We start from the raw sequence: 27,344 nt of genomic DNA on the forward strand, positions 1-27,344 counted from the left end.
TATTGGGAATTATCTGTATTTATAGAAATTCCTTAAAAGTTAGGTACAGGTACTGTTAATTTTTTTTTTCTTGAACAGTTTTTCCTGGATGGCTTTTCCACAAATATGTTCCAGGAAGATCTAAGCCTGGGGCAGCCAACACTACAGAAAAAACAGTGGAAGTTGTGGAGATGTTTGCTTTTCCTGAAATTAAAGCAGCTATTAAACTTTTTTTTTTTTTAAGTACCTATCTGTGAGGAAGGAGGCAATAATTTTGAAGAAAATATATCAGAGTGATTATGAGAAAATGAAAACAAGTGGAGAAAGTCATATATGAAACAAGTTTGGCTGTAAAAGTTGGAAACGTAGTTTCTTTCCTGTTTCATCTTCAATAAAGATCCCAGTTAGTCTGGCTGAAGTTGTGATAACTCTGTTAGAACACAAAAACAAAGCTAACCAGTCTTATGTTGATTTCTAATTAACATGAGTAGCAGTGGCCAATTGGCTGGTTTCCTATGTATTGCATAAATTTGTTCAACTTGGTATTGCAAAAATGGTGAATTTTCTCTGCAGAACTTAATTTTCACTTAGGGACAATGTGATTTATTTTTAAATTTGTGGCAGACACCCAGCATTTTTTTTTTTTAATCATAGGCTTTTCTTTATTTCAGGTGGACAACGCTGCAGGGCATACGACTTGCATTCTTTTTGTCCTCACTTGCATATAAAATATCTTATAACTCAGAATTGAGAAACATTCACTACAACAACTATATGTAGGGTTGGGCAAGTAAAGAATAGAAATAGGCAGATTCTTTAAGATAATTTTCCTATAAAAACTAAATATGACACACTTACACTCTAATTACACCTAGTAATAAGCTACAGGAAAGGATAAAGTTTGTATACTTGGGTGACTAATACCATCCAATGGCTCACTACTGTTTCTTTACTCACAGCTCAATAGAAAAGCTCCAGTTCACAAGAAGCTGACAGTCACTGATTATATAAACCTGACACATTGTCAGCTAAGAGTGGCTGAAATATGTGGATAATAAATGTAGGAGCCACTGAATCTAATCAAATATTGTTGCATTTATATAAGGATAATTCAGAATAAACAATCAAAAATTAAGCTTGAAGGAAAATCTTTCCTACTGTGATCAGCTGAATGGATGATATCTAAGCAGCCTTTTATTACAATGGCTCAGTTAAATTTAGTTTAGTGACATTGCAACATTGTGCAATAACTGAGTTTGGTTTCTGCCATCTGATGCCATTACCAATAAATTCATGTAATATTAGAAGGTATTTTCCTACCAGAGGCAAAATACAAGTATACAAAATACCATACAGTACCTTACACTAATAATTCACACACACAATAATACTGTCAGTAAAGTTGGGAACAATAAAAATTCAATTTTGATGCCATAGGTACCCACATTAATGCTGACTTACTGGAAGATAAAGCTAGACAAATTCAGACTGGAAATAAGACCTAAATTTTTAATAGTGGAAGTAACTACCCATTGGAACAATTGACCAAGGTTCATTAGGGATTCTCCATAATTGACAATTTTTAAAGCAAGACTGGATGTTTTGCTAAAAGACATGTTCTAGGAATTATTTTGAGGAGGTTTTATGGCGTGTGTTATATCGGAGGTCAAACTTGTTGATCATAGTGGTCCATTCTGGCCTTTGGAATCTATATTCTTGTTGTTAGAATTAGGAAAGGCTGTAGTAGTCTGCTACCAATGTTTACTCTTTTCTGCCACTTTAACTTGGCGAGGGTCCTTTTGAGCTTGATCTCTTTCAGCGCTGAATAGAGCTGATTTGTAGCTTGTGATGAGGGGCGGGGGGATGGAGGGAATTCCCACCAAAATAAAGTTTTGTCAAACAGCTTGTTTTTGGGGGGTGGGGGCGGGGGAGGAGGGAGAGAATGTTTTTGATATTTTTTTTTTCCTGTGGGGATTTTAAAATCAAACTGAAAAACCTAATTTCATTGTTAATTGTACTTTCCATTCATTTTGAAGGCAATATTTTTTGTTATATAAATTTCCAATTTTGGGGATATGGTGGCGTTGGTTTTATTTTTGTCCACCACTCCTCCTTTTTCACCACTGAGCACAATAAAATGAACATTGTCCACTGGGTCCCATTTCTTTTTCCTCTCTAACTATTCATAACTTCTTCTACTTTGGGAAAGGTTAGAGTGGCAAAAATGTAAAACTATTAACTTGCCCTCTGCAATTCTTTAAAAAGCTGAGGAAGTTTCAAAAATTTAGAGTGGAAAAAAGGAAAAAAAGGCAGGGCATGGAGGGAGAGGAAGACGACCCTGGGTGGTGTTTTGTTGCACTCAGTGGAGAGAAGGTTGGAACTGAAACTTGAAAGAGTCAACATTTTTCAAAAAAACAGTTTAATGAAAAGAAAAAAAATTGCTGCATTTCAAATCTGGAGCAACAGAACCAATGTCAACACTTCCAATTTTTTACTAAAGTTATTTTTTTGTTTCTTATTTATTTGCTTTTACTATCTCTAGTGCTAAGCTTCTTCAACTGTCACTTGCTTTGATGGACATGAAGAGCTCCCAGAATCTTGAACAGTTAAGCCCTACATTTTTAATGTAACTCCAACTTTAATATACAGTATACTGAATATATTCTCTCTATTATTCTATTAGAAAATATCAGTGGAAAGATTTAGAGGCACATACAGTATGTAATCAATTCATTTTAATGATAGACTGTCTAAGAATGTGAGATGAATTAAAGGAAATTTAGGGATTTCTTTGCCAGTTGTAAACATTATTTATATAAACAAAATAATTATTTTTGCCAATAAAGTAGCTTTTCCAACCTGAAACTGTAATGGATCTGGTATTACCATTGAGTATCAGAAAATCTAGCCTTCTGGGAGCAAAGGATAAATAATTCATAGAATCATAGGACCAGAAGGGACCTTGAGATGTCATCTAGTCCAGTCCCCTGCACTAATGACAGGACTAAGTATTATCTAGACCATCCCTGACAGGTTTGTCTAATCTGCCAATAAAAATCTCCAATGATGGAGATTCTACAACCTCCCTAGGCAATTTATTCCAATGTTTAATCACCTTGACAAATGTCCAACCTAAACTCCCCTTGCTGCAATTTAAGCCCATTGCTTCTTATCCTATCCTCAGAGGTTAAGGAGAACTATTTTTCTCCCTCCTCCTTGTAACAACCTTTTATGTATTTGAAAACTATTATGTCCCCTCTCAGTCTCCTCTTCTCCAGACTAAACAAACCCAACTTTTTCAATCTTCCCTCATAGGTCATGTTTTCTAGACCTTTAACCTTCTCTGGACTTTCTCCAATTTGTACACATCTTTCCTGAAATGTGGCACCCAGAACAGGATACAATAATCCAGTTGAGGCTTAAGCAGCGTGGAGTAGAGCAGAAGAATTACTTCTCATGTCTTGCTTACAACATGCCTGCTAATACATCCTGAAATTATGTTTCCTTTTTTTTGTACTGGCAGATGGAGAGCAGACAAACACAACATGGCTTGCACAAAGCTCAAGAATGACTTCTGACCCAGTCTTACACTAGATTCCCTCTACAACACATCCTGGTCCACTTTCAGAATTCATAGATCTCTATGAAGTACCCACACTGTGTACCCTGGGATACCCATTGACCCATGAGAAGAGGGAGGACTGTGGCCCTGCCAGGTCTGTGTAGTGTCCTGATGAATGCTGGCTGTAGCATCCTAATGGATGACACAAGTCGTGCATTACTCCTTTGCACTGGGAAGTTTGAGAAGGGAAGCACAATGCTCCCACATTCTGCCAGCTGTGCACTGTGAGGCTTCATACTGCCCCTAGAATGGTCCAGTATCTAAAGGGCACAATTCAGTCTCCAAAAGTGCATAAGCCTCTGCACTTTTGTCTAGTGTGCTTATGCAGAGTAGAAGCATAAGGATTGTAGCTAGCTCGCTTTGCTACCCAGATGTGCACCCATTTTAGAGCTGAACCCACTTCCTCCTATTGTCCCTGCCCTAGAACAACAAGGCCAGGGCTCATACACCTACAAGCAGGTAAATTTATTATACATAAGAATGACAAGAGTAATAAGGAGTCTGGTGGCACCTTAAAGACTAACAGATTTATTTGGGCATAAGCTTTCGTGGGTAAAAACCTCACTTCTTCAGATGCATAGAGTGAAAGTTACAGATGCAGGCATTATATACTGACACATGGAGAGCAGGGAGTTACTTCGCAAGTGGAGAACCAGTGTTGACAGGCCCAATTCAATCAGGGTGGATGTAGTCCACTCCCAATAACAGATGAGGAGGTGTCAATTCCAGGAGAGGAAAAGCTGCTTCTGTAATGAGCCAGCCACTTCCAGTCCCTATTCCAGCCCAGATTAATGGTGTTGAATTTGCAAATGAATTTTAGTTCTGCTGTTTTTCTTTGAAGTCTGTTTCTGAAGTTTTTTTGTTCAATGATAGTGACTTTTAAATCTGTAATAGAATGACCAGGGAGATTGAAGTGTTCACTTACTGGCTTACGTATGTTACCATTCCTGATATCCGTTTTGTGTCCATTTATTCTCTTGCGGAGGGACTGTCCGATTTGGCCAATGTACATGGCAGAGGGGCATTGCTGGCACATGATGGCATATATAACATTAGTGGATGTGCAGGTGAATGAGCCCTTGATGGTGTGGCTGATGTGGTTGGGTCCTCTGATGGTGTCGCCAGGGTAGATATGGGGACAGAGTAGGCAACGAGGTTTGCTACAGGGATTGGTTCCTGGGTTGGTGTTTCTGTGGTATGGTGTGTAGTTGCTGGTGAGTATTTGCTTCAGGTTGGGGGGTTGTCTGTAAGCGAGGACTGGCCTGCCTCCCAAGGTCTGTGAGAGTGAGGGATCATTTTCCAGGATAGGTTGTAGATCGTGGATAATGCGCTGGAGAGGTTTAAGCTGGGGGCTGTATGTGATGGCCAGTGGTGTTCTGTTATTGTCCTTGTTGGGTCTGTCCTGTAGTAGGTGATTTCTGGGTACCCGTCTTGCTCTATCAATCTGTTTCCTCACTTCTCCAGGTGGGTATTGTAGTTTTAAGAATGCTTGATAAAGATCTTTAAATTAATGGAGATATCCTATCTCCTAGAACTGGAAGGGACCTTGAAAGGTCATCGAGTCCAGCCCCCTGCCTGGTTGCTAGCAGGACCAAGTACTAATTTTGCCCCAGATCCCTAAGTGGCCCCCTCAAGGATTGAACTCACAACCCTGGGTTTAGCAGGCCAATGCTCAAACCACTGAGCTATCCCTCCCCCCCTTGTAGGTGTTTGTCTCTGTCTGAGGGGTTGGAGCAAATTCAGTTTATCTTAGGGCTTGGCTGTAGACAATGGATCGTGTGATGCGTCTTGAATGGAAGCTGGAGGCATGTAGGTACGTATAGCAGTCAGTAGGTTTCCGGTATAGGGTGGTGTTTATGTGACCATCACTTATTTGCACTGTAGTGTCCAGGAAGTGGATCTCTTGTGTGGACTGGGCCAGGCTGAGATTGATGGTGGGGTGGAAATTTTTGAAGTCCAGGTGGAATTCTTCAAGGGCCTCCTTTCCGTGGGTCCATATGATGAAGATGTCATCAATGTAGCGCAAGTAGAGGAGGGGCACTAGGGGATGAGAGCTGAGGAAGCGTTGTTTTAAGTCAGCCATAAAAATGTTGGCATACTGTGGGGCCATGCGGGTACCCATAGCAGTGCCACTGACTTGAAGGTATAAGTTGTCTCCAAATCTGACGTGGTTGTGGGTGAGGACAAAGTCACAAAGCTCAGCCACCAGGCGTGCTGTGGCCTCATCAGGGATACTGTTCCTGACAGCTTGTAGTCCATCCTCAAGTGGAATATTGGTGTAAAGAGCTTCTACATCCATGGTGGCCAGGATGGTGTTTTCAGGAAGAACACCAATGCATTGTAGTTTCCTCAGGAAGTCGGTGGTGTCTCGAAGATAGCTGGGAGTGCGGGTAGCATAGGGTCTGAGGAGAGAGTCCAAATAGCCAGATAATCTTGCTGTAAGAGTGCCAATGCCTGAGATGATGGGGCGTCCAGGGTTTCCGGGTTTATGGATCTTGGGTAGCAGATAGAATAGAACCTGGTCGGGGTTCTGGGGGTGTGTCCAGGTAGATTTGTTCCCGTACTGTAGCTGGGAATTTCTTGAGCAGATGGTGTAGTTTCTTTTGGTATTCCTCAGTGAGATCAGAGGATAGCGGCCTGTAGAATGTGGTCTTGGAGAGTTGCCTGGCAGCCTCCTGTTCATAATCCGACCTGTTCATTATGACTACAGCACCTCCTTTGTCAGCCCATTTGATGATAATATCAGAGTTGTTTCTGAGGCTGTGGATGGCATTGCGTTCTGTACAGCTGAGGTTATGGGACAAGTCATGATGTTTGTCCACAATTTCAGCCTGTGCACGTCTGCAGAAGCACTCTATGTAGAGGTCCAGTCTGTCATTTCGACCATCAGGAGTCGTCCACGCAGAGTTCTTCTTTTTGTAGTGTTGGTAGGAGGGTTCCTGTGGATCAGTGCACTGTTCGGTGGTGCTTTGAAAATATTCCTTGAGTCAGAGATGAGGAAAGTAGGCTTCCAGATCACGCAGAACTGTATCGTGTTCGTGGGGATGGTGGGACAGAAAGAGAGTCCCCAAGATAGGACAGACTCTTTTGCTGGGCTAAGTGTGTGGTTGGAAAGATTGACCATGTTGTTAGATGAGTTGAGGGTACCACTGTTGTAGCCCCCTGTGGCAGGTAGGAATGACAAGAGTGGGTTTTTTCAGAAGTACTTTAATCCAAGGCCAGTCTCCCCAAAATTAAGTTGCCCTGACCCAGTGATTTACTGATGTCTTAAACCTACATTTCTCTAAGCATCTACTATATATGTGACAAATTAAAGTGGGTCTAGTGCTAATCCTTTCTATGCCCCAAATTGTTACCATTCTGGAACTTTGTCACCTTTAACTGATACAAATTGATCTAAAGTTAGGAAAACGAGAGAAATTACCTTTACAACGGTATATATATATTTTTTTACTTTGTAGGTCTATATTATTGTGATATAGTTCAAACAATTTCTTTTTAAAGTCCAGATAATATAAGTACATCTGCCAACTCCCTTTTGCTTTCCAATTTGCTAATATAGACCATGCAAACTCCTCAGATATAATCTCTCTTCCATTCATCATACTGTCAAACCTGGACACAGCTATATACATCTTAAAATGTTGTATCATTCTGTCCAGGTCTTGGTTGTCAGAATGAAATAGCACCTTACTCCATGAGTGCTCCTGTTGAAGTAAATGAGCTAAGGTGTTACTCAACATGAAGAAGCGAATCAGAATTTGACCTTTTGTGTGTAATGCATTCTCTTCAATTAATATCTGTCTTACAGATTTCTGTGTTCTGGAGTCCTCTTTTGACAGAGAGACTTATTAATCTTCAATGAAGTATCATCACTTCTTTAAGGCAGGATTGTCCAACCCTTACGTTGGCAAGCACTTACACAAGTTGTGCTACTGAAGCCAATGGGACTCCCTGTTTGAGTGAGTGCTCAACAGTATGAACAAGCTAGGCCCTAATGTATTAGCTAAGACTTCTGTTAAAGTTTCCCAGCTATTTCCTACAGAATTTTGTGCTATAATTAATCTGAGCATAATGGCTTGTCTAAATTTTCTACAGCAAAAGTGAAATATCTCAATCCCTGGGATGTAACCTTGAGTGAACAACTATGTGAACACTAGAGTGCAACATTCACTCAGGGCTGGTCTACACTAGAAACTTACATCAGGATAACTGTCTTTCACGGGTGTGAAAAATCCACACCCCTTCAAAAGGTAGCTATACCGATGTAGCTGCCAGTGAAGACTGTGCTAGGTCAAAAGAAGAAGCTAGGTCAACCTAGCTACCGCCTCTCGGGGAGGTGGATTACCTATGCTGATGGCAGAAGCCCTCCCATTGGTGCAGGTAGCATCTACACTGAAGTACTGCAGCTGTAGCAAGTGTAGACATACTCTTAGTCATCGAACATTATTGCTGCTATTATTGTTTGGACCTTTAGGAGCTATTGCACAACAAGATTGGTGCTGCAAGGATAAGTATAAACAAGGAAGACGTGGTCCATGCCCTAAAGAGCTTACAAACTAATTGAGTGCAATATGAGGAAAGGGGGAGGAACAGGGAGCGAACTGATGATAAGATTCTGTAGTTATGTAGGTTACTTATTGCTAAGGCTAAGATTATGTCCTGGAAGTCAGGGATTCCATGACTTCCAGAGACCTCTGTGACATTTTCTGCCCTGGGGCTGGAGCTGGCAACAAAGCTCTCAGCTGCTTCTGGCGGTGGGCCCCGGTGGGTGGTGGGGGACCCCACAGCTTCAGGTGGTGAAGGGGCCCCAGAGCTCACACTCCCCATGGTAGGAGCCCTCCCCAGCAGATGCCCAGACATGGTGGGCAGTGGAGGGACCCCAGAGCCCACAGCTGCTCTAGGTGCTGGACCCTCCTCTCTCCCCATTTTGTCAGGGATATTTTTAGTAAAAATCATAGAAAAGTCACGGGCTTCTGTGAATTTGTTTATTGCCCATGATTTTTACTAAAAATATCCATGACAAAAATCTGAGCCTTTCTTATTGCACAACTGCCAGAGTGCCTTCCATCCCACCCTGCCTCCACTAGCTCAGTGGGGAGTACCAGGCAATTAGCCCCTGCTTTCTCCTTTGTGGCTGAAGTCACAATCTGAGGTTTTTCTGAGAATTTTATATTGTATACACATTGGCCCTTGCTATATTATTTGCCAGTTCACCCCTTTGTAGAATTCAACACTTTTAATAAATTCCAAGTATCTTTATTCATTCCGGTATAATAAAAAAACATCAATAATCTGCCTCCAGGATCCACAGGGACCAGTTATACTTGTTTAGCTTTAATAGAGAACAGAAGCAAATCTTTTGTCTAGATTGTGATAAAGGTGGGGGTCCTTAATCAAGCATAGGAAGAAAACCATAACCCTAATAGCTAATTCACGCCCTTGGGTGATCAATTTAATTAAGAAAAAAATCAAACTCTGCACAAGCACAGTATTTAATGGTTCATAAATTTTGCTGAACTTGAAAAACTTGTGAAAATGTTGGAAACCGAGACACAGACTGACTTAGTGTTTCCAAAAATGCTAAAAAATTCCTGCTGTTTACTTTGATCACAATACCACAGACACTAATTGTCCTTTTAAGTTTCTTGGGTGTAGAGGTTAATATTCTCAAAAAAAAAAAAAAAAAAAAAAAAAAAAAACCACCACGAACATTAATTATATTACAAATATAGGTCATGGTCCTGCAAAGATTTACTTATGTGCTTAAGTTTACACACTATGACTAGTCCCACTGAAGGACATGATACTATTCCAGTATGTAAAGTTAAGCAGGTGCATAAGCCTTTGCAGGATCAGGGCTATAATAAATACCTTGAAAATTGGATTCATGACAATGGTAGATTATACAATGTGTTAAAATCCTTAACTGTTACTGGCTAAGCCAGCCTTCACTCACTGTGAGAAAGGAGCACAATTATCACAAACTCCCTTGGCAAAATTCTGGCCCCATACTACAGCTTCCTTTTGCAGCTCCAGTGGCACAAACAGGCCGTAATGGCCTCTTGGGGAATTTCCCTAGCATAGGGTGCAGCATAAAGTTAAGGTAGACCCAGACTGCCTTTCTGTGACACTCTGAAGAATGTGTGAGAGATCTGTATTATTTTTATGGATATTTGGTGTACTTCTGCAGGAGCCTTCCTCACCTCTACAGGAAGGCAGACAGTGACTTTAGAGAACCCAGTCACTGGTACTTAACTGACAATACAAGTGCCAATGCCTCTGAAGTTTTGCCTCTGACCAAGCTGCACTCACCTGCTCCTGGCTTAGGATGGATTGGGAGGTGGCTTTCTGGCAGAAAACCTGAAACAAAGAACTTTGGAACAGAGTGGGAGAGGTAGCAGTCTGCATCCTTCCAGACCTACTATAGTCCCCAGAGGCAGGGGTGTCTGGGTTAAACTTGACATACCTAAACCATTAGGGGAAACTGACAGGAGAGTAGCCTTTTTTGTTGTTTAACCCCTTCCTTTCTGATTTCCATATTTCTGTTAATAAATAAATCATATGTGGTTTGAAGAAGCTGTTCTATGTCACTGCATTTACCTATTAGCCACAGCTCCCAAAGAGAAGTCCCTTTCAGGGGCCAAACCTTGTTGGACGTGCTGAAGAAATACAGATGCAGACTGGGATGCTGCAGCCCAGGTGCCTGGTCTGAGACAGGGAGACAGGTAGGATACCCAGAGAAGACTGCACTTGTCCTCAAAAGCAGGGATGTCACTTGAAAGAGTGTATTCAGGAGAAACTGAAAAGGGGTCAAGATGCACTGAACCCAGTAACCACAAAAGATGCCCTCAGCATGGGTGCATGCTGTGGGAGATGCTGGATTAGAGGCAGGATGGGGAGTGGTTAGAGTACTTTATTCTGGGCTGCAGAGCAGCCCCTAAGTAGCAGTGCAAGGCTGCCCTGATTTAGGCCAGGGGTCACATAGGCTCCTGAAGTAATCGGAATTAGGGAGAGACAAAAGTGACAACCCTCCTCTTCTAGGCTCTGCGTCCTGCATTGCACCTCTTGAGGCTCAGCAGAGAATCTAACTTTGGGTTTCTTTGATGTGATGGGTTACTGCTCTGAAATTATAGACAAGACTGCAGTTCATTAAATAAGGATGAAATTCTTCCTTGAAACATCTTGTTTTTAAAGTATGTAAAGCCAATGCATGCAGTCCTTACTTAGGACTAGATTGTGGCATTTAGCCACAAAACCACATTGGGAGTGATGAAGAACTGCCTTGCCTCTGGGGAGCTACCCCATTGGTTTTGCTTTGTCCCCACCTCTCCATGCTTTCTATGGCTCAATGTGTGTTTTCAGGGGTGCAGGGAGGAACTGTGTTTGGCCCTGACCCTTTCACAACACATGCAGGTGGGCAAGGGGGATGTCTTCTATAATGCAAGGATTAAAACCTGGCTCTCTCAGTGCTTACTGAGACATGTCTAAGGAAAACCTGAGTAAGGACCTCAGGATCCGGCCAGTTGCTTTTTTTTATATTTTCAAGCTGCAGTTCTATATTTGGTTTAGATTATGAAAATTTACTGGTGTTGGTTCAGAAAAGCTTTTCCTTTGACATTTAGAGTTCCTCTACAAAGCGTTTGCTAAAAGTTGTGTCAAATTTTAAAGGTCATATACAGCAAATAGGTGAATAAGCTTTTTTCTTTTTGTGTTTCAATCAAAATTGTGTGTCAGTTATTGATCAATGAAAGTGATTGTGTTACATTTTTGTTAATAAAGAAAATCTGTCTCATTCTCTAGCCTTCAGCATCTTCCTTTGTTCTGTTGTTGTATGTATTTTTCTTCTCTCCATTTCTTTCAATGTCTTTCACACTAAAAACATCACAAGCTGTGGTAGTATCATACCCAGCATTTTTGCTATATACACATCTACCCATTTTAACTTTGTAAGTGCAAAGTGACCGTAAAACAATTTTCTGTGCTGCTGCAAGCAGTGAAGAGGTTGTTACGAGCCAATATGGCTAGTAACTCCACTTGTCATAAATGAACATTTCAGTATTCTACTTGAAAAAATTACCATTATTAAAAGTCACAGAATTAACAGAATATAAATTCATTTGTTTTTATGTAGCACCTTTGACACTGAAGGGCCAAAATATTTTCTCAGTTGTGCTGCTGCAGATTATAAAGTAACTCCATTTACTTTGGCTCACATCAGCACTAACTGAGCAGAATCTAGCCAGAGGTCTCTCATGTGCAGAGTCCCAGTCATTCTGCAATTCCATAGCCATGTAATTTGCTAAGGGATTCAACTCTTGTTACAGATTCTCAGTTTGACTGTACAGAAGGAATACTATGGTTGCAAATCTCCAGTAATGGAGATGCCGTAAAAGAAGAAGAAAGCTGTAACAGAATTTTGAGAATTTCCACCAGATTGTTCCAGAATCTAGGGATTTAGCTGCAGAAGTTAAGTGCCTCTTGTTGCAGAGTACAGAGGGTCTTGATCTTATGACTGAATTGTAAGTGGGACTGCACCCCCACATAAGAGAGTAAGAAATCCGATTTGGGATCTGGGCATGCAGGAGTACGTGGGTGCAAAGAATACACGGCCAGGAAGAGGGCTGAGGCTCGACTCCATACCTCCATGCTCTGACCAGCACAGCTGAGTCAGGGCAAGGGGAGTCAGTTTGTTAGCGTTATGTTTTGTTGATATATTTGTTGTTTTTCTTAAAAGCTGAAGCTCCTGGAAGCTGTTTCTTAATCTGGTTGACTGTCTTTCTCCTCAGTAAATTTAAAACCTGTCTCTAAGGATAAGACTTTTCCACCCTTGCTCACATTTTGCGGGCCCTTACTCTATCATTAATCCCACTGAACTCGGTGCGACTCCCTGTGAAGTAAGATTACCACAGTCTGCCCTAAAGAGAGGGCACTCTACAGGGACCTCCTACAGAAACTGTATTCATGTTTCAATGTTAGTATCTAATGAGCAGTAGCATTTTAAAATACATTGTGAAAAAGCTACTGAATCATTTATGCTTGTTAGTTTACTTTACCTTCTTAAACAAAACAGAGGGGACAGCAAACAAGCATTGATGGTAGCAATAACCCTATTATAGTGACATTTGTAGCTTTAGAGGCAAATTTAGCCTTTGTATAATCAGATGAAGTTCTATACTGAATTCTCTACACCCCTGCTTATACCAGAGACTAAACAGGCCCTTAGAATTTAAAGGGGCATAATAATATCCATATATAAGCTTCTTGTAGCCTTTATATTTTGAGCCAAGGATCTTGGTGGTACATATATTTTATATGCAAATTTCTTTTGTGTAAACTCGAGCAGTCTCTATTCACAGCAAAAAACCTTGGCTCTGCCCTTTCAGCAATGGGCAGCTTCTCTAACTGTACAAACAGCAAGTTTGAACTCTCACCTTTAAAGACTCCCACAAGATCTGGTCCTATGGGGCCTGATCCAACTCTCACTTAGGCCAATAGGAGACTTCTGTTAACTGCAATGAGAGTTGCTCAGGCCATTAAAAGGAAACAAGAGCTTAATTCAGGGGTCAGCAACCTCTGGCACACGGCTTCCCAGGGTAAGCACCCTGGTGGGCCGGGCCAGTTTGTTTACCTGCCGCATCCGCAGATTCGGCCGATCGCGGCTCCCAGTGGCCGCGGTTCGCCGCTCCAGGCCAACGGGGGCGGCGGGAAGCCTCGGCCTGTGCCGCTTCCCACAGCCCCCATTGTCTTAGAGCGGTGAACCACGGCCAGTGGGAGTCGTGATCGGCCAAACCTGCAGACGCGGCAGGTAAACAAAATGGCCTGGCCTGCCAGGGTGCTTACCCTGGGGAGCCGTGTGCCATAGGTTGCTGACCCCTGGCTTAATTATTTATCACAAACATCTAGAACATTCAGCCACAACAGCTAGCTAATAAAAATTTGCACTAAGTAGTACAGCACAAGTGCATAGTCCCACAGATTCAGTACATGGTTTAGCAGCCTTGTTTATATCCTTGGCTATATTGAGAACCAGAAAAGTACAAGAGTCTTTGCAATGTAGACAAATAAATTTTCCTAAAACACTTATCAAGTTAGGGAAACAAAGTAAATCTTGTACTAAAAGTGAATAGAAAAACTCAGTGACCCACAGCCTCTTCTTTCACATCCAAGCTAAAATAAAATGCTTATTTTGTAAATACTGATTTCCCATGTGTACAGGGATCACATATATTTATTTAATCCTTCAAAACTCATTCAAATATACTTACAAGGGAGCATACAAGTGATATCACACCAATGAATATTCTTCCCTTAAGAATTAAGGACAGTTAATTAATAAAATCTTATCCTTAAGGAATATTTTGAGTAATTTGGTGACAGTGTAGGATTAGAGGTTAATTGAAACTTTTTTTTTTTGCTCTCTCTCTCATCATAATTAAAGTAATAGTCTAATTAATTAATTAAAGCTAGCAGATTCCTGTGTTAAAATCTCTTTCCAGGCTTCCAGATGACTCTAATAATAAAAAGACCATCGGTGCTGATGAGTAACAATCTGTTGGGAAGACGCATTTAGCAATAAGACTGACAATTATCACAGCAATAAGAATTAAAGTGCATTTATGACAAAACTAAGCATATGTTAAGGATGAATAGGAGAACAATTTTCCCCTTTCTAGTTATTAAATGAACTAAAAAGAGACTATAAATAAATCAGAAATCTTTAGTAGTGAATTACACTCTCAGGCTGCAGAAAACCTAGTGGGTTCACCAATCAAGAGGTTCATATTTTTTTACACAAGGGGATAGTTTTCCACATTTTGTAGGGGGTGGTGAAATTGCCTTGTGTATACCTTGCCTCCTAAACATAAATTCATTGGCCACCACCTATTGGTAATAGGAGAACATCCCTCTGGCTACTCCAGCAACTGTTTACATAGAAAAGCAATACTAAGAAAATAACTGATTTATTTTATCTTCTTGCAATGTGATTTAGTAGCCAGAAACAAAGGCAAGGAGCCAGCACCATGTGACCAGTCAGCTTTCCATGAACCACCAAATTCCTTGATGGACCACGGTTTGGGATCCACTGTACTAAGGAACTTAAACCATTTCTGCACCTGAAGTTCAACTTTTCTACTTAGGAGGCCCTGTTTTTTTCTAGCAGTTACAAGCAAGGCAAAGCCAGTTTCACCTTTGTTATAAAAGCCTCTATAAAGGTTTCTGAAAGGATTTCCAGGTATGCTGCTATATCCTAGTTAAATATGTAGAGCACATGTAGCAACCCCTAAGAAGAGGACAATGTTCAGGACAACTTATATTAAAGCGAGCACAAATATCCAGGGGTTGGAATTCGTTCTTCTTTGAACAAGTGGATTATTTCTCAAAATTATGAGTGTGTAAAGTGTGGGAAAATAATATCAATATTTTCAATGAATGTGTGAAGTGAATAAGTCTAAATTAGGTTATTTTCAAATCCCAACAATATTAAATATAAATAATTTAACCTCTAGATTCGTCAAAATATATCAGATGGATGTCTAAATTTGAATGAGCTAATAGTACCGTCTCACACATTCTCAAGGCATCAGTCACATTCTCTGCTGCTTTCCATACAGTTAGAAAAGGAAGTTTAATAGGCAGGGAAGATTTTTTTTTTATTTGCTTGCTGAAGAGGGATGACAGTTTACTGTTTCTTTTTACTGCACTCTAACATCAGGCCCTCTTGGAGTAGACACTTCAATGAAGAAAGAAACTCAAATTAAATTAATGGAGATATCCCATCTCCTAGAACTGGAAGGGACCTTGAAAGGTCATTGAGTCCAGCCCCCTGCCTTCACTAGCAGGACCAAGTACTGATTTTGCCCCAGCTCCCTAAGTGGCCCCCCTCAAGGATTGAACTCATAACCCTGGGTTTAGCAGGCCAATGCTCAAACCACTGAGCTATCCCTCCCCCCTAGCTAGCCCTCCCACCTTGTTCTCTTCAGCCAAGCAGGTGAGTAAGGTTCCTGACCTCTCCCATTTCTTGGGCAAGATGAATCTTGATAATCCACAGCTTCACTTCTAATCCACAGTTAACTTGTGGAAGCTCTTCCATGAGATCAGGGAAAGAGGAAAAATCATGCAGTGGATCTACTGTTCTCCATTCCCCCCAATCCTAGATGTATCTGATCTGGCTTCCTTTAGTGCAGAGGCAGAAAAGACAAGTGGGCAAATCTTCAAGCCCATTGTAAAAAGAAAATGTCTGGGATGGAAAACTATCAATGAAACTACATGACTCCTGTTGCCACCAAAAAAGTGAACAGCAACCGGAGATTAGTGACGGTGCTACACTAACAAAAGGAGGGTGAAAGAGGGAACAAATGAGCACCTTAGCACAAAATCAAGATGCTGAGACAAAATTAATTAAGGCACCAAAGAACATGAAGAAAATAAATTCTACAGCAATGCTTAGAGCCTGGTTAATAAAGAAAAATTGGATTATGTCCATACAGTTGATCTAATTCGTATTATTGAAATCTAGTGGAACAATTCATGTAATTGGAATGTTAAAATCAATGATCATAACCTAGGGTATGTCTTCATTATTCACCGTATCGGCGGGTAGCAATCGATTTATCCGGGATCGATATATCGCGTCTCGTTAAGACGCGATATATCGATCCCCGAACACGCTCACCGTCGACTCTAGAACTCCACCAGAGCGAGTGGCAGTAGTGCAGTCGACGGGGGAGCTGCGGCCATCGATCCCACGCCGTCTGGACCCCAGGTAATTCGATCCAAGATACTTCAACTTCAGCTACGCTATTTGCATAGCTGAAGTTGCGTATCTTGGATTGACCCCCCCCCCCCCACCCCCTGGGTGTAGACCAGCCCCTAGTTAGAAAAGATCTAATGGGAAAAAAGCAGGGGAAGTTGCACTCTACGTCAAAAATGGCATTACCTGTTTCTGAATCACTGACAACTTGGAACCAAATTATCTACAATGTTTATGGATCAATGTCCTAACAGATAAAGTACAAGATGGGATACTAGTTGGTGTCTGAAGCAGACCACCAAATCACATAAGAGAACAGGATGATCAGCTCTTGAAGCAACTATCTCGAACATGGAGGAGAAAAAGCTGCATTATTCTGGGGGACTTCAGTCTCAGTGACATTGTTATACTTATAAGAATCACACGGGATCTTTATAGGGGGAGAAGGCAAAAACGCTGCATTTATTGAGAATACAGCAATTAGCATATGCTTTTCAGTCATACACATATACACACACACACACACACAGAGTCCTGCCAGTTGATGTTTATAGTTACCAGTCCAGAGTCTGGATCCATCTAGTGGCCAGTCAGATTGGTCACAGAGGGGAGCCGGGCTCTGTCGGTCACTAGCTGATGCTCCTGGAGTGTGGCAAGACGAACCCAAAGTCCCCTGGCCAACCACCCTGTTCTTATAGTCTTTATTTCTCTGTAGAAGTCTATGGATTTTGCTGTGTCAGTTTCTGACTGGTTACTTGTGTTATCTTTTGATGTAAACATTCCAATACACCTCCGAGAGGGTCATCATGTTCTGGTTTCGATTTAGTTAATTGTTTTGTCCTTAGGGTTGCCAGACGGCACCTCAGGGTCGTCAATCTGCCTTTCCTTCATTATGGATGCGTGTTGATGGTTCTCTCACTTCTTCCTTGACCATCTAGCTATAGCAATGGCCTTCACACCTTTTATCTTTTCCTGATGCATACATTCCTCATTCACACAAACAGTCTTTTACAGAGGCCTTCAGCTAGGATAACATTTTGGAAATGATTATATGGTTACTAAAGGGATTAGAAAAGAACCTTACACAACTTAGTTTGCAATGTATACAAGAAGCAAGACCTAATAGCAAATACACCTCTACCCTGATATAAAACGACCTGATACAACACAAATTCAGATATAACGCGGTAAAGCAGCACTCTGGGAGGTGGGGGGCGGGTCTGCGCGCTCCGGCGGATCAAAGCAAGTTCGATATAACATGGTTTCACCTATAACACGGTCAGATTATTTGGCTCCTGAGGACAGCATTATATCGGGGTAGAGGTGTACTGTAATGAAACCTTATCCTAAAACAAAAAGGTGACCATAATCAGCCATAAGGACTGTTTTGGTCTGTCCCTGCCTTAACATCAGTAGAGACACTGGCAGTCTGTCAGGTGCATTTTTACCAGTGTCCCAGAGGGCATTCCTTTCTGCTATTCAAAAAGGATGGCTGGCAGGATGAAATCAAATCATACATTAATTCTCATAGTACAATTATAAAATCCTGCTCTTACAACATATGCTGTATGCCTCATGCTGCCAGTATTAAAACATCCTCAGAATTTCTAAGAATTATAGATGATAATTTCCTAACTCAAAAAGCGTTGCATCTGTCAAGCTGTCTGGAGTGGCTCACAAGTGTGAGTACCAACTTCAGGGAAGACTGTTAAGACGGAAGGCACAACCCCCAAAATAGTTGTGAGTTCTATACTTAGATTTCACCAACCATCAAGTATGAACTACTCAAGTGTTTCAACTGCCTCAACATGGAATCACAGACAGTATCCTGGCATGCTCCAACCTATCTTGTCACCCAGGTAAGCTTGTATTTGTGATAGATGTTCCCTTACACACAAAATCACAACAATATTCAGGTTACTCCCAGTCCCAAAGGACCAGTCACTTACCCCAGGTCAACTGCACCCTAGATCTTATACCAAAGACAAAACTTGTGACCAATCCTATAATAAATTAACTAAGATTTATTAACTAAGAAATAGAAATCAGAACTATTTACAAGGTTAAAGCAGGTAAACACACACACACACACGAGTTACAGTCTTAGGTTCCAAAAAGCAATAGAAGCTGCTGTAATATGCAAGTTCTACATGCCCTCCAGGGCTAACCCAGGCTAAGCAGCTGGGGATCCCTTAACAATGAATATGCTAGAAGCTAGAAATTGTAGAAAATTTGTAAGGGAAGCAAAAGCACAGAAGAACCAGCAGAGTTAAAGAGAATAAGGAATTTTTAAAAATATATTAGGATTGTTTCCCCCCTAACACTGGTATTGGTCCATTATTAGATCAAAATGGTAGAACTGTCAATAATAATGCAGTCTTCAAAAATATTTCTGTTCTGTATCTGGGAAAAAGCCAGATGTGTTCCTATCAAATACTGATGATGAAACACTTTCCATTCCAGTAGTAACTCAGAAGTCTATTAAACAGCTGCTACTACAGTTAGACATTTTAAAATCCACATGCCTGGAAACCTTGCATCCAGCAGTTTTAATGGCATTGGCTGGGGAACTTGCTAAATCATTAATGTTGATTTCCAACAAGTCTTGGAACACAAGGAAGTTCCAGAGGACTGGAAGAAAGCTAATGTGCCAATATTTTTAAAAGAGGAAATGGGATGTTCCAGAGAATTATAGGCAGTCAGCCTGACATCTATCCTGGGCACAATAATGGAATGCTTGATTCAGGACTTGATTAAAAAGAATTTAAAAAGGATAATATAATTAATAGCAATCAACTTGCAGTATAGTCAGGTGACAGGGTATGATTGGAGCAAGAACAGGCAGAGGCAGGGCACGTAGAAAGTCTGTTAGAACTACCAGGCAGCTGGGAGTATCTCTAACAAGATAGCAACATTGAGCAGACTGTAGTGGCTGCTTTAATTAGTGGCCTGACTTGGGGTAACCTATTTAGTCCCCTGCTTGTAGAGTGGCTGGACCATTGGGACTCACAGGGAATTACCTCAGATGATTCATCAGGCTCAGAACACTCATGCTCAGGGATGAAGCATTAGGCTCAGAACATTCATAACACAGGCATATGGAAAATAGATGTCAAACTAGATATCATTTGATAAGATTACAAGTTTGGCAGATAAAAGTAATATAGTGTTGATGGTAGTGGCTCTGGAAAAGAATCGGGGTTCATGGTGGATTATCAACTGAACAGGAGCTTCCAGTGCAATGCTGTGTCTAAAAGGGCTAATGTGATCCGTGAATGAACAAACAAGGGACTGAGTATTTGGCACTGGTGTGACCACAACTGGAATACTGTGTCCAGTTCTCGTGTCCACAGTTCAAGAGGATGTTGATAAATTGGAAAGGATTCAGAGAAGAGCCATAAGAATGATTAAAGGACCGTAAAACATGCTTGATAGTGAAAGATTCAAGGAGCTCTATTTAGCTTATAAAAGAAAAGGTTATGGGGTGATTTGATCACAGTCTATAATTACCTACATGGGGAACAGAAATCTGATAATAGAGGGCTTTTCAATCCAGCAGACAAACATATAACAAGATCAATCAGCTGAAAGCTGAAATAAGCCCCCCACCCAGTTTTTTAAAACACAAGGGTAATTAATCATTGGAGCAATTTACCAAGGACTGTCGTAGATTCTCCATCACTGAAAATTTTTAAATCAAGATTGGATGTTTTTCTAAAAGATATGTTCTAGCTCAAATGGGAATTAATTCAAGGAAGGCCTATGGCTTGTGATAATACAGGAGGTCACTCTAGATGATCAGAAAGGCCTTGTAATCTACATGTATATTTAAATCAAACAAACTTGTTCCAAAACATGTTTCTGAACATGCTTCTCCCCCCTAAGAAGAGGATGAGAAAACAAACACCCCATGACAGATGTATAATCATATTGTTTAATGCACTACTGAAAAGTGCTCAAATATTACAGTGGTGAATGTGGTATAAGGACCGATATAGAATAGAATAAAATATGTTTTCACATGTCTGCTGGCGATAGTTCTAAATACAAACACAGCAAGAATTCCATTCCAATATTTGTCCCGTTAGGAAATTACCTTGTGATTCCTGGCAATATGTTGTGTTTGAATGGCAAATCCTTAGAATTAAATATAGTTTGGATACATATTTTCAGAAGTCATCTTCATCCACTACATCTGAGACAGACAGGCAGACATATTTAAACCCCATGAAATATTTAAGTGACTGGTCTATTTTTTTATTCCTCTAAGAATAATAAAAGAATTCAGTGAATTTTTGTCGTATTTCATGAGAAATTGGCTATAATTTCAAGAAAGGGTTGGGTTTTTAGCTACAAGTTCAGTGAAGTGAGCATTAAAAGGGAACACATTAACAAGCCTTTCAGAACAACAGACAGACTCTTATTTTTTCATATGTTCATTTTGCTAGTGTCTGAGTAGTAGATTCAATAAAAACTCCTCAGCTTACATTATCACAGCCCTCCAAGATCATACAAGCATCCTCCTAATTGATCTGCAAGGTTTGAAAGCTGGATGTAGTGTTTAGTAAATTGGGCCCTGATGAAAACAAGCACCCGAAGTATTCTCACTTTTAAACTCTGAGTCCATTTCTGACTATTTACTTCAATAGAGTTGTTCCAGATCTGCACACTTCCGAGAGCAAAATTGGGCCTTTTGAATCATCAGAAAAAATGACCACTATGAATCATCTTCCCCAGCAATTACTGTACTCCCCTATGGCGTATGAGTCATTCCAGGGGTCGGCAACCGAGGGATGTGCTGGCCACCACTTCCCGCCACCCCCATTGGCCTGGAGCGGCGAATCACAGCCAGTGGGAGCCGCAATCAGCCAAACCTGCAGGTGCGGCAGGTAAACAAACTGACCCAACCCGCCAGACTGCTTACCGCGTGCCAGAGGTTGCAGAGCCCTGTGTCATTCTATAACTCATGTCAGTGAATGATTGATAAAGATTGTGGAGGACCACTCCCCTTGAGGAAGGACTTAATTGGCTCTTCTGGTGTCTACCACTGAGTAATAAGATGACATTTTTGCAGCCTTTGTTTATGCCTCTTGTTCTACCGAGAATTACTTAGTGGAGAGTTTATTGGAGATTTTATTGTAATAAAGGACATTCTTTAACTGGAATTCTTAACTTTCACCCTTTCCCTAAATTACCTGGGCTTGCTCCCATTTAATGTGATTTCTGGTTTCTCAAAACACTAAATACAGTCTGTTCCACCCAATCAAGATGAAAAATCTGCGCATATCTAATTTTTCCCAAACTAGTATCAAAGTTTCAAAGTGATCCAGCTGTGGTTTAAGATTCCTTGGCAATATGTTCCAAAGGTTAATTACCCTCACTGTTAAGCATTTGCTTCTTATTTCCAGTTTTATTTCACTGAGAAATTCTCCATCTCTGTGTGGTAGGAAGGCAAAGGGAAGAAGTCCTCTAAATTTGCCAGATGCCAAATATTTGCAGTGTCTTATAAGATTAACGAGTTTTTAACTTTGTTGCACAAACACGCATCATGGGGCAGGAAGGCACCTGGAGCTCCCTCAAAGAAGCATTACATTTTTCAGAGGTATGTTTTTATAAAATAAGCATATAATCTATGTAGAAGTATAATCTTAATAGGTCAGAGATGTGTACTCTTGATACTTACATTGCTGTGGTACTATGAGCTTTGGTTTCATATTATAAGGAACAGAGCAGAAGAGCTAGAACTTAGCCCTAGGCTGGTATCATTTATAGTCTCTGTGGTAACAGTCTGAGGAAAATATGCAGGTTCAACAGATTTTTCTTAGGGCTTGTTTACACTCGAAAACTCATGTGAATTAAGCTAGGGTGTGAATTTAAAATGCAATGGTTGTTTTGAATAACTCCATGTGTGAAGTTTCAGAGTAGCAGCCGTGTTAGTCTGTATCCGCAAAAAGAACAGGAGTACTTGTGGCACTTTAGAGACTAACAAATTGATTAGAGCATAAGCTTTTGTGGACTACAGCCCATATGCATCCGAAGAAGTGGGCTGTAGTCCACGAAAGCTTATGCTCTAATCAATTTGTTAGTCTCTAAAGTGCCACAAGTACTCCTGTTCTTTTTCCAGTATGTGAAATACTTATTCCAGAATGTGTGCTATTGCTCTTTAAATTCACTTAATTCCAGAATAGGGGCTTGTCAAAACGGCGCGTTAGTAATGTGGCATGCTGGTGCATAGTACATTCACACCTTGGCGTGACACTCACTAACTCGCCATGTAGGTAAGCCCTAAAACAGTGTCCACACATTTAATTAATCAGGACCAACTCCATGTACAGACAATCCCTTATCCACCCGTGTGAGCACATAGCCAGAGACCCAATCTTGCCAAAACTGGATTAGACACAAAATGAGTTTACCCACTTGGATGTAAAACATTTAGTAGTATATGAATTTGTTTTTAAGTACAAATTGATCCCTGGTGTAACTCCACTAAAGAGAGTGTCATGCCAGGGATGAATTTAACTCAGTAGGTTTAGGAAGCAATTATAACCCAGCTCTTATCTTGGCTAATGGCTAGATTTTAATTAGACATGATAAGCGGCAAAACATAAGGACTCATTATTGTACTTTACCATCCTCTGCTTTCAGCTTCCATTCTCACTTCAGAAACACTGGTGCTGGTTGTCATGGTTACCTGCCCTGTTCCTTCATGCTGCTTTTATAAGATGCTTTGAAGCAAAAGGTTCAACCCATCTGTTAGTGATTTGCCCCTTGACAAACACCCTTTCCTTCAGTCTCCAGAAGCTGTGAATGAAATCCTGGCCCCATTAAAGTCTATGGCAGAACTCCCATTGACTGTAATGGGGGAGGACTTCACCCTGTATTTTTAAATTCTGTTAATCATTTGGCAATTATTTCATTGTTAGACTAGGCTTAGTTGTTTATAAAGTCACTATTATTATTACAGTAAAGATGGACAATCCTGTTACTAAGAAGTACAGATAATTCCTGATATGGTTTGCAAAACTCTCAGTACAAACCAGGATGCTAACTGATAGAGTAATTGGACTCTTTGTATGCTATTCATTATTTGTATTACAATAGCGTTTACAGGTTCCAAATGAAATTAGGGTCGTGCTGTTCCAGGTGCTGTGCATTACTGTTCAAAACAGTTCACAGTCAAGGCAGACAGCTGGGGTACCAAAGCAGAGAGAGAGAGAAGTGGCCTGTCCAAACTCTCACACAGAAAGAATATGGCAGATCTGGGAACTGAACCAATAGCTCTTGAGCCCCATCCACTGTGTAACCACAAGACAATCCTTCCTCCGAAATATGAATTGAAGCATAGTTGACTAAAGAGATGCAGAAATGAGTGAGAAATCATAACGCTGAGTTACATCATCCACATCAGACAGTCTGGTTCCTGTGCTAGGCAGTTGGAGTCAAATGTTCAAACGTGGGCAAAACTTGGGGAAAAATGCACCTGCTGCACCCACACAAATCTGCTTTTGCTAAATACAAAATTACTGTATTTATTTTAGTTTGAATGCAATAACACAGGTTTTGCCATGTGCATGTGGTTTTGGGAACATACCTGTTGCTCCCACATCCACAAATTTGACTATCTGGACCAGATCTTCAACTGAAACAAATCAACATAGCTCTAGAGCTTGTAAAATTAATAAACTACAAACTTGTCCAGTTAGATACTAGAAAGTCTTCTACACATCCCCTGCCAGAACATGTTAGGATCTAGCCAGTTTAGTACTCTCTTCCTTTTTTTAAGTCCTTTAGAAACTCCTTGTTTTATATTTTCATATGCATTGTTCAGGGCAATTTTTTGCTTTCATTCATGTCAACTGGAATTTTATTAACTTGAGTGGGAGGGGGTTCTGGATCTAAGGGCCTACATTTTTGAGCTGTTGAGCTCCTGTAACTTTCACAGAAATTAATGTGAGTTGCAGCTACCAAACCCCAATAAGGATCAGGCCCTAAATTAATGTTAGGATTATTGCATTTTGAACGCTTTTCTCTTAGTCACTCATTTCCATTCATTCAGTACTTAACTCCCATTCAAACATTTTTATGAGGACTAACAACAAATGTTATTTCTTTCTTACACTAGTTGCTGCCTCATTTCAACTGGCCTCTCAGAGCTGAAGACCGAGGCTGGCTGTGTCATGCCAGCAGAACTGAATATTATTCCTTTGGAAAGGGAAACTTTCAAATATCTTAAGAAACAAGAACACTTCAATTAAGAAATGAACTGAGCCTGGACATTATCCAGAAATTTAACAGCTCTCAGATTTACACGCATGGCATGAAAGACCTTTCCAAAGTTGGGAAGCTCAATATTTAAAAAAAAAAAAAAAATCAAAGGCAGTTTTATAGAAGACTGCATAATAATAAGTGACAAATACATTCCAGATGTTTAATCACACTAAAAGCAAAAGATTTCTCCCAGCGTACAGTGAACATTACTAGATGTGTGCTGATGAATAAAGATGAATATTTTTTTAGCAATTGACAGTTCTGCTGGCAACATTTTCAACAGTGGATTGAAGTAGGATGATTGTCAAAAATTAATCTGTGCAATAAATGCTAGTGATAGGTGAATGCCAATATGTTGTGAGAATAATAGTACTAATTCATGATTTTATTTTAAAAAAAGGTGAAATCAATCCAGTGCAGACAACAAGAGTGGGATTTGAAAAGTTATAGGTCTTGTGCTGATCATTTGTACAGGGACATATTTCACCCAGTGTTCCCAGGCCAATTTACTTAGTTGGGGTACCTGACAAACGGTTACAATTCAAAATAATAATTAATAATGAATATCCAATAAGTAATAATCACACCATACAATAAAGAGTTATTTTTTATGAGAATCAAACAAAATATTACTGGCCGGATCCAAAAGCCCATTGACTACTATGGGCTTTGGATCAGATCCTAAATGGAACTGGATTTCTTTTTTGTTCCAAAAAGATGCACCTGTTTATTGACAGCTATCAACGTATAAAGTGGTTCAGAGTTTGACATAATCAGTTTGCTAATCCTTAAAAATATAAAATCCTCATTCATGAACCTCTTTTAATCTTAAAATATGCCAACAGAAGGCACAGGGAAAGGCAAGTTTTTTGTAGATCTAATAGGGTGATTCTGTGAGCATTTTAGATTGAAGAACCATGAAGAAAAATTCCTCCTAAATGTTCAGTAGTGATACATAGTCCTTTGGGAGTGCTAGAGTATGTGGTATCCTGGAAGTGACAGCCATGGAGATGGCATCCCATTATTTATAGAACAGGTACAGCAGAGAGAAACAGTGAAAGCTTTCCCACCTTTTCATAGCAATGGGTCTCACCCTTGCGATAGAGGGACCATCCCTATAGTGAGATGATAGTGTAGTTCCTAAGTTTATTCAATCCTTGGTCTTGCTGCTGACATTGCCCACAAAGGTGTTCACTGTGATTGTTGAGTATCAGAGGGGTAGCCATGTTAGTCTGGATCTGTAAAAGCAGCAAAGAGTCCTGTGGCACCTTATAGACTAACAGACGTATTGGAGCATGAGCTTTCGTGGGTGAACACATCCGACGAAGTGGGTATTCACCCATGAAAGCTCATGCTCCAATACGTCTGTTAGGCCTGGTCCCCACTAAGCCCCCACTTCGGACTAAGGTACGCAAATTCAGCTACGTTAATAACGTAGCTGAATTCGAAGTACCTTAGTCTGAACTTACCGCGGGTCCAGATGCGGCAGGAAGGCTCCCCCATCGATGCCGCATACTCCTCTCGGCGAGCTGGAGTACCGGCGTCGACGGCGAGCACTTCCGGGATCGATCCGGGATCGATTTATCTCGTCTTAACCAGACGCGATAAATCGATCCCAGAACATAGATTGCCTGCCACCGGACCCTCCGGTAAGTGAAGATGTACCCTTAGACTATAAGGTGCCACAGGACTCTTTGCTGTGATTGTGGTTTCATCATGTAGACACGTATGTAAAAGAAACTGAACTAAGTTACCTATACATTTAATGTAGGCCACTAAATAACTGAAGCTATGACCTACCTTACACATACCAGTAAGCAAAATTTATATTACTGTTCCAGCTAGAAACCCAGAATTTCATCGTGCTAAGTGATGCACAACACTGAACAAAGACAGTGCCTGCCCCAAAGAGTTTACATACCAAATAATAATTCTATCCTTGAGTACCTCCACTTACTCCTTATTAATTTCAGCATCCAGTTCAAAATTGCCTTCTTATCTTTGAAGATCAGATCCTTTTTCAGAATAGCTTCATGCTCTCTCTCCTGATCTGTTTTCCCATTATCCCCAGCTTCATCTCCCCCCTTTCTCCCACTCTTGCCCCATGTAGGACATGAGAATCTACTTCTCTGTAGCACTTATAATTTGAAAAGGACTTTCTGTATCTTTCCCTCACCGAGTGTCCATTCTTCTCAAATCTCATCTGAAAATATATGTATTCTCCCTTGCTGCATGCCCCTAAATTTCCTCCTATCTCTGCTATTCTTTAGCTCTGTAACTATATATTCTATATAACTGCATTGTTAAGTCTAAGACACAATTTTGAAAGTGGCAATGAGATATAAAGATATAGTGGATAAAGCAGCTGTCAGAAGATAAAAGTTTCTGGTGGGATCTGAACCAGTGCTATGCTTGGAAACCTATTACCTGTCCCCTAAGCCAAGAAGTCTCCCCCATTGTTTACTTTCCTTTGCTGAATAGAGACTTCTGACTCCTTTCCTTAATACATTACTAAGTGATAATAAAGAAAATAGGAAATGAAATAAAGTTGACAGTAAATCAAATTCCAAAATATTAAAAAGTGCTCAGAAATACAGCAAAACAAATGCCACTATAAATCACTAAAAGTAAGGGATACTACAATTTTGACTGCTCTTAATGTGGATAAATGGTGTGGTGAGAATCAGATTTTGAAGTGAAAAGCATTCTTATTAATCC

The sequence above is a fragment of the Trachemys scripta genome, chromosome 2 (genome assembly GCF_013100865.1).
Source record: "Trachemys scripta elegans isolate TJP31775 chromosome 2, CAS_Tse_1.0, whole genome shotgun sequence".
In the NCBI taxonomy this organism is placed as follows: domain Eukaryota; kingdom Metazoa; phylum Chordata; order Testudines; family Emydidae; genus Trachemys; species Trachemys scripta.